The following is an 8,428-nucleotide window of genomic DNA, read 5'->3' as shown; positions in this document are numbered from 1 at the left end:
TGTCTACCGGAATAGTTGCAAAGCTTAATTTTAGGTGTGCTTAATTTAATTTGAGGGGTGTGTTGTGCTGAGCCCCCAGCAGAACTATGTTATGTTTCTTCTCGTTACTTTAACTCTTCAGTGCGTACATACTAGTATTTCTTACATTTCATATTTTAGTTGGTATAGTACTACCACTCGTTTCTTCATATTATATACGTACAATATATATGGCCAACATCATATAGCCAGCAGTTTAGTTGTCAAAGAATTTCAGGGTGCCTAGTTTTGTCAAAGAATTCTAGGATGCTTAGTTTGATTTGAAGGGTGGGTTGTGCTGGACACCATTATTGTGACTAGCCTTTTTAATAGTACTATATGCATAATTTGGCGACGAGCGCTCTCTATATGTACCACCTTTTTTTTAATTTCAAGTTTTGCTCCATGGCGCAATCCATCAATACTACTACTGTACAAAAGTATACATTTTTTAAAAGGCTAGAGGGCAGGGCAGTCTAGCTTGGTCGGTTTCACGAGAGGTGAGGGCCTTTGTGATTTGACGGCTCATTACTGCTGAAAGGCGGGGCCTTGTGATTTGACTGCTCGTATAAATGTGCCGACGACCTGAGGAGGAGCAAAGAACCGTGCGGTATACTCAAGTTTTCCACTGGAGTAGTACTGCGACGGAGGAGCACGAAACATAGCAGCCCAGTGCCATATGGCGATAAAAATGATCTAATTTGCTACTCATCTCATTGTTAGCATTGTTCTATTCATTCCCTCAAAAAAAGCATTATTCTATTCATGCCTCGCAGAGAACGTGACACGTGCGGCGAAACACCCGAAGCAAAAGATGAAACACAGGAGCAAAAGAAGAAGGAAGATATTCACCCCAAATGATCTAATTTGCCGCGGAGTCGTAACTACTTCTTCATCGCCTCCACGACCTCCATGTCCTTGCGCGTCTCCTCCTCCATCTTCTTCATTCTGTCCATGACGCGGGATTTCTCGACGCGAGCCTTCATCATCTATTCCACGGCCGCATTACGTACCTTGACAGCAGCCGGGTGCTCAATGCGGAGCTTCGCCAACTCCTCCTTCTGTTCCATGACGAGGGTCTGCAACATCTTCATCGAGGAACTACTATTCTCATGCAGCTTCTTCCAGTCGGCGTTTTTCTCCTTCAACAGGTCGATCTCGTGGCAGAGCTTCGCCTTGTGCTCCTGAAGTCGTAGGATTTCGCCGGTCGCCTTCTTCTCCGAGGCAATGCTCTTCTTCAGCAGCATCACCAAGCCGGTGGTCAACTCCCCCTGCTTATTGAGCTCAGCGGGCATGTCCTCGAGGCTCTCCTTCAGCAACTCCATCAAGCCTTAGATGAACTCCTTCTGCTTATTGAGGTGCTTATTGAGCTGACCGGGCATGCCGTCGAGGGATAACGACTCCAGTGCCGCCAGCTCGACATGTTCGCCTCCGCGGCTAGGGTGCTCCTGTGATCCATCGACTGCCTGTGAGAGATCTTTCGAGGTCTCTGCATGGCGGCGAGCCCTCTCTTTTTTCGCAGCCTTGGTTGCCGCTCCCTTGTTACGAGTAGTTCTCTACCTAGAGCTCTGCTCACTGGGCATGGCAACGACAGACGAAGAAGAAGCACTTATGAGGAGGAAAGGTAGAGTAATTTTTGGTTAGGTAGTTCCCCTTTTTATAACGTATGTACTAGCACTAGTACTAATACCTGCATAGTGGGAACATGTTCAGGTTTGGTACGTACTAGTATGTGTGAGAAGGTTTTCGAATGTGATGGGAACAAGGTAAAGATTAATTGATGGTTTTGGTTTCGAGGCCCGAAACGGCTCCCGATGGGTTTAGCGGAACATAAATTTCAAGTACTACACTGCTCAAATGCGTAAATATTATGTTACTGTCAAAAATTGGCACAAAATACGAAGGAGACCAATGGAAGTACTACTAGCAACCCATGATTTAACTACTTGCATGCGCGCAGTGGAGTAATAATGTCTTTCTTCCGCCCTCACGTCCACTCAATTTGCTTGCGCTGTATTAATTGACCATCAATGAAGTGAACGACTTTACACGCGTCAAATTATCACATGGGGTGGATCTTGATACAAAATTGCGTCCGCCCGTGTACCCGCGTGTGCGTGCGAGGGAATGAGTGTGTGTGTGGCGTGCGTGCACATCTTCGCTTCGTGCATGTACTGCCATTATGGCTTAGGGAGGACGAGTACATTCTTCTGGAACCAGCAGCACGTCACTGTGATCAATCCATGCAAGGAGGTCGCGACAACACCTCCACATGTGCCACGTGGCTTCATGAACTGTAAGAGAGACACTGTGTAGCGTGCCATTGGAATTCTAATTTACATGTTTTGCACATACTCGAAGTACTAGTAAGGTACACGTGCATTGCACGTATCAGATTTTGCAACCAAATTATGAATAAATACCACACTATAGCATGTAAGCTCTGAGTCATATATGCCTAATGTAGCCCTCCGTTTAATTCTTATAGTTCATCTCATTCAAAATCAATTAGTTTTTATAAAAAAGCTAAGAACACGGGAATAGGAAAAACATGGGATTATAGTGGAATGTCGTCCTGAATCCTACAGGATTGTACGAGTGTTTGATTGTGCATAGAAAAAATGCAGAATTATGTCAAAGAGGTTTGAGTGGATGGGATGTTTCCTATGAAATCTAGTGCAAATGAATCATATGGAAAAATTCCTATGGTTTAGAATCCTACGAATCAAACAACCAAGATAGGAAAAATTCCTAATGATTAGAATCCTCCAAAATTCCTTTGAGAATCCTTTGAATCAAAGAAGCCCTTAATCTATTTTATGATTCATGGAATTGTGGTTGTAAAGCATAAAGTAAAAAGCAAATAATGGCAATTCAACTAGAAAAAAAGATTGGGCAGTTATGATATGGAAGATTCTAGAACAAAGAGAACGACTGTTGCTTTGAGGTTTGTGCATTATGCTTAAGTTCAACCGTGGAGTATGCTAGATTGTACATGTGGCAAAATCTGGTGGGGGGCTAGAAGATGGTGCGAGGGGCCGAGTGGAGGGTGAGGGAGTCCTGGATTAGGGGGTATCCGGACAGCCGGACTGTATACAACATCCAGACTATTGAAGCGTGGAGATACAAGACTCAAGACTTCGGCCCGTGTCCGGATGGGACTTTCCTTGGCGTGGAAGGCAAGCTTGGCGATCCGAATATTATGTTTCCTTCCTTGTAACCGACTCCATGTATACCCTAGCCCTCTCCGGTGTCTATATAAACTGGAGAGGTTGGTCCTTAGAAGGCCGATCACAATTACTATCATACCATCATAGGCTAGCTCTTCGGGTTTAGCCTCTACGATCTCGTGGTAGATCTACTCTTGTACTACCCATATCATCAATATTAATCAAGCAGGAAGTAGGGTTTTACCTCCATCGAGAGGGCCCGGACCTGGGTAAGCATCTGTGTCCCTTGCTTCCTGTTACCATCAGCCTTGACGCACAGATCGGGACCACCTACCCGAGATCCGCCGGTTTTGACACCGACATTGGTGCTTTCATTGAGAGTTCCTCTGTGTCGTCGCTACTGGGCTCGATGGCTCCTTCAACCATCATCAATAACACGGTACTGGACAGTCACGACGAGCACGGCTTAGACCTGCTGTCAGACAAAGCTCGGGTATCACCCGTGCAGTAGCCTCGGACCTAAATCCAGAGCAGGCTGCGTTGCCTGAGGACAGAGGACTGGACCCCGCCCCGCAGATCGCACAATTATCGGCGTTGGAGTCGAACACGGGCCTTACCTCTGTGGTGGCCTACGACTCCGGACCCCCGGATTCGTATCCAGATGTTGAGTCCGGCCCGCGTACTCCCGAGCCGGTCGAGCCAGGTTGGGCTCCGGTAATGGAGTTCACCGCCGAGAACATCTTTCAGCACTCGCCCTTTGGCGACATGCTGAACTCGTTGAAAACTCTCTCTTTGACAGAAATTTCTAGGCCAAACTACGCCCGGTTCGAGTGGGAAGCAGGCGACGAAGAAATTCGTTGCCCACCCACCACCCACTTCGTAGCCACGGTCGATGATTTAACCAACGTGCCTGACTTCGACTCCGAAGACATCGACGGTATGGACGACGATGCAGGAGAAGATGTGGAATCTATGGGGCGCCGGACTTCCCCCTCTTCATACGACGTATACATGGTGGATACGCCCAAAGAGGACAAAGGCGACAATCCGGACGATAAAACCCCCGGACAAAAGCCAAAGCGACAGCGCAGACGCCATTCTAAGTCCAGCAACAGTAAAAATAGTGACAAGAGCGCCGGAGGGATCGATACTACAATCAACTCCGAAGGCAACAACGACCATATGGACCCAGCGATGGAGCAGGATGAACCAGGTCACCCCGAACACAGTTCGGAGTAGACGCCCGAGGACAATGATCCCGACGGACGAGGTCATCAAACCGAACCAGCACATCTGAAATAAGGGATGGCAACGAGAAGCCACGGCGAGCCCGGATAACACAACGATTAATGCTGGATTCAGGGGCTCTCGACCTAATCAGCAAAAGAAGCCATTTAAAGGCAGTAAAGAGGGACCGTCCGGTCCGAATAGGGTCCTAGACAGACTATGCCAAATTCATAGCACCCCTGACAAACCTGCGAACCACACGCACAGAGAGTGCTGGGTCTTCAAGCAGGCCGGCAAATTAAATGCCGAACACAAGGGAAGGGAAACACCAATTGAAGACGAGGATGAACCTCGCCAGCCGAACACTGAGGGACAGAAGAAATTCCCGCCAGAGGTTAAAACAGTGAAATTGATCCACGCGACTCACACATCGATGAGGAGGCACGAATGCGCGCATAGAGACGCGCTCGATATAGAGCACATCGTACTCACACCTAAACACTGGATGCCCTATCCGATCACCTGGGCGACCGAACTAGTATTCGGCATGGAGGATCAGAGGCCTTGGTGGTTGACCCAATAATCAACGGATACCATCTCACCCACGTCCTCATGGACGGCGGTAGCAGTCTCAATTTAATATTTGAGGACACTATCCGCAAGATGGGGATAGACCCATCCAGAATTAACCAAAGCGACACCATCTTTGAAGGGGTGATACCAGGTGTTGAAGCCCACAGCAGGGGCTCCGTTGTACTGGAGGTAACATTCGCCTCTCCAGGCAAGTCCAGAAGCAAAGAGCTACTCTTCATCATCACACCCTTCCAAAGCAACTATCATGCATTGCTTGGAAGAACGGCCTTCGCCCGTTTCAACGCATTGCCGCACTATGGCTACCTTGCACTCAATATGCCCAGTCCACGTGTCCTCATCACCGTTAGCGGAATAACAGAGCGCTCGTCATGCGCAGAGGAACACGCGACGATCCTTGCGGCCGGACTATAAGCGACCTCCAACATCAAGAAATATGACCGGTCGTTAAGACCAGGGACACGGTTAGACGAGTCCGGTAGCCCAGATCGAACCAGGGCACCGTATATGTAATCCTATAGTGGACACCAGGGGATGTAAATAATTAATACAGCCCCACACTTGGCTCAACCTTATGGGCAGGCCAACATCTTACACTTTTATCATCCATCACATACTTACGTTGTACTCTCCTACGAGTTTTCCTTTTTCCACAGACAACGTTCGCGCGATACCCTTCCAGGATACGGCACAACGGAGACAAAGGCGCAGACGTGCAGCAGGGCCCCGTTCAACAGGTTTCTTTTTAGATTAAGCCCCTGTGTAAACCTTTTCTATTGCCTCTTGTTGTTTAACCATCCCATGGGTTCCATACCCACAGAGGATACTGCCGTTTTTGGCATTTTTGCCATGACAGATTAACGCACGTACGTGGAATCAAAGCGTTTATAATGAATGGGCATTCTTGAGCCCATCATCTACTATAAAGTCCGAAAACCTTCGGGAGTGTTTGGCGTCACGAGTTTGGCCTTATATGCAGCAGCTCTGAATCATGTCTTTGGTCAAATGTTGGGTTTGCCCAGCTCCTGGGTTTGTCGCCTTACGTTCCGTTATTATCGGCTAAGGTGGCCAAAGGAGAACTACCGCGATTGTGCCCTGGTTATTCTGGACGAGCACCTCGGTAGAGAAAGCCGAAAACTAACTGTCATGATACAGCGAAAGACTGTTCAACCACTCGAAGACTTATCGGAATCTTTAGGATCCCTCCGCATTAACGATGGACCGTTTCCCGGTCATGTACACACGCGCCCGTATTCGGATGCACGCAAATGTACCAGGGGCTACATAGTAGCCCCAACATTAGATTCCCATGGCTAAGAGAAAGTGTTACAGCTATATAGTCCGGTTGCCTAGTTCGACGTGCGATCACCTCCTTCATGGACCAAGACATTGGATCAAGTGTGATTAAGCATATTTTTTTGCGAACACCCCCGCATTGTTTGCGTGGGGGATGAAGCCGACAACTGCTATCTTTTGGATTACATATTCATATATATATATATATATATATATATATATATATATATATATATATATATATATATATATATATATATATATATATATATATATATATATATATATATAAACGGCCGCACGGGGGCCACAATAATACTTTCGGGCAAAAAGTATAAATATAGCCTTATAACCAAACTAACATTGTTTTTTTACAATGATTCGATTCATCACTCGAACAAAACATTCTTCGAGCACTGCGCCTCTATTAGGCGGGCACCTTCTGTGACCTGCGCCAAGTAGTGCTCGGCCGGATACTGGCCCCCCTCCGGATCTTGGGTCGCTATAATATTGGCCTCCATATCCGTCCAATAGGCTTTAACGCGGGCAAGAGCCATCCGTGCACCCTCTATGCACGCCGACCTCCTCATGGCATCATTGAAGCCTGGTTCAGGGGCTACTGAGGGAGTCCTGGATTAGGGGGTATCCAAACAGCCGGACTGTATACAACATCCGGACTATTGAAGCATGGAGATACAAGACTCAAGACTTCGGCCCGTGTCCGGATGGGACTTTCCTTGGCGATCCGGATATTATGTTTCCTTCCTTGTAACCGAGTCCATGTAAACCCTAGCCCTCTCCGGTGTCTATATAAACCGGAGAGGTTGGTTCTTAGAAGGCCGATCACAATTACAATCATATCATCATAGGCTAGCTCTTAGGGTTTAGCCTCTACGATCTCGTGGTAGATCTACTCTTGTACTACCTGTATCATCAATATTAATCAAGCAGGAAGTAGGGTTTTACCTCCATCGAGAGGGCCCGAACCTGGGTAAACATCTGTGTCCCTTGCTTCCTATTACCATCAGCCTTGACGCACAGATCGGGACCCCCTACCCGAGATCCACCAGTTTTGACACTGACAGAGGGAGACTATGAAGGAATGCACAAGTGCGAGATCGATATTTAGAGAGAGGGGGCGACAACGTGCACTGTTGCGCGCAGTGGCGGAGCCATGAAAAATAAATGAACTAGGGAGCAAACATTGCTAATCCTTTACGAGGAGGGTCAATTCATGAACTTAAACCATTTTTAGCAGCAATTGTCTAATGATCACATTCATATTAGCCTCGATATATAGTGATGTTAGCGGGGGGCACTACTAGGGAAAAGCCTATACACAGAATCTTACCAGCAACGCGCTTTAAAATAAGGCGCTGCTGCTACGTAGCAGTAGCGCACGCAAACATAACTCGCCGCTGGAATAAATATAGCAGTAGCGCGCCCGCTCTAAGAAGCGCTACTGCTATAATTCGCACGAGGCCGCTGCGAGGCTAGTTCTAGCAGCAACGCGTTATCACGAAGAGCGCTACTGCTGTGGATCATAGTAGCAACGCATTTCACCAATAAGCACTACTGCTAAGTTTACTAGAAAAATTTAGTTCCACCTCGCTCCGTGAAGAGAGTTTCTAACACCTTAAATATGTTACTTCTCAAACTTTGACAAGCACTTGGTCTTCATTGAACTCTATGTGTAGAATTTGTGGCCCCAATATGAGTCCTCACCGGTTCTTGTACACAAAAAGATCATTGATGATCGATGTATTTTTGAAGTCTATTTTTACATGCTGACACAGAGCAGTAGCGCTTTCTTTGTGAAAGGTGCTACTGCTAGGATCTCCCCCTCAACCCCCCGCGCCGGTCCTCCGCCGTTGCCCCTCCTCCCTCTGCGCCGCCGTCACCTCCTCCTCCTTGCTGGACTCGGTACCGGCCTCCTCCTCCGTCCTCCCTCCACTCGCCGCTAGCCGGCCCCTCCTCGCTCCACCTTCCTCCTCCGTCCTCCCTCCACTGGCCGCCGGCCGGCCCCTCCTCGCTTCGCCTTCCTCCTCCGTCCTACTCTCTTCTCCCTCCTCGAGTCGCCCCTCCTTCTCGCTCCTCCCTGCTACATTTTGATTTAGTAGGCTAGT

Source organism: Triticum dicoccoides, chromosome 7B (genome assembly GCF_002162155.2).
Source record: "Triticum dicoccoides isolate Atlit2015 ecotype Zavitan chromosome 7B, WEW_v2.0, whole genome shotgun sequence".
Taxonomy (NCBI): domain Eukaryota; kingdom Viridiplantae; phylum Streptophyta; class Magnoliopsida; order Poales; family Poaceae; genus Triticum; species Triticum dicoccoides.
Note: the sequence above shows the minus strand (reverse complement) of the source record.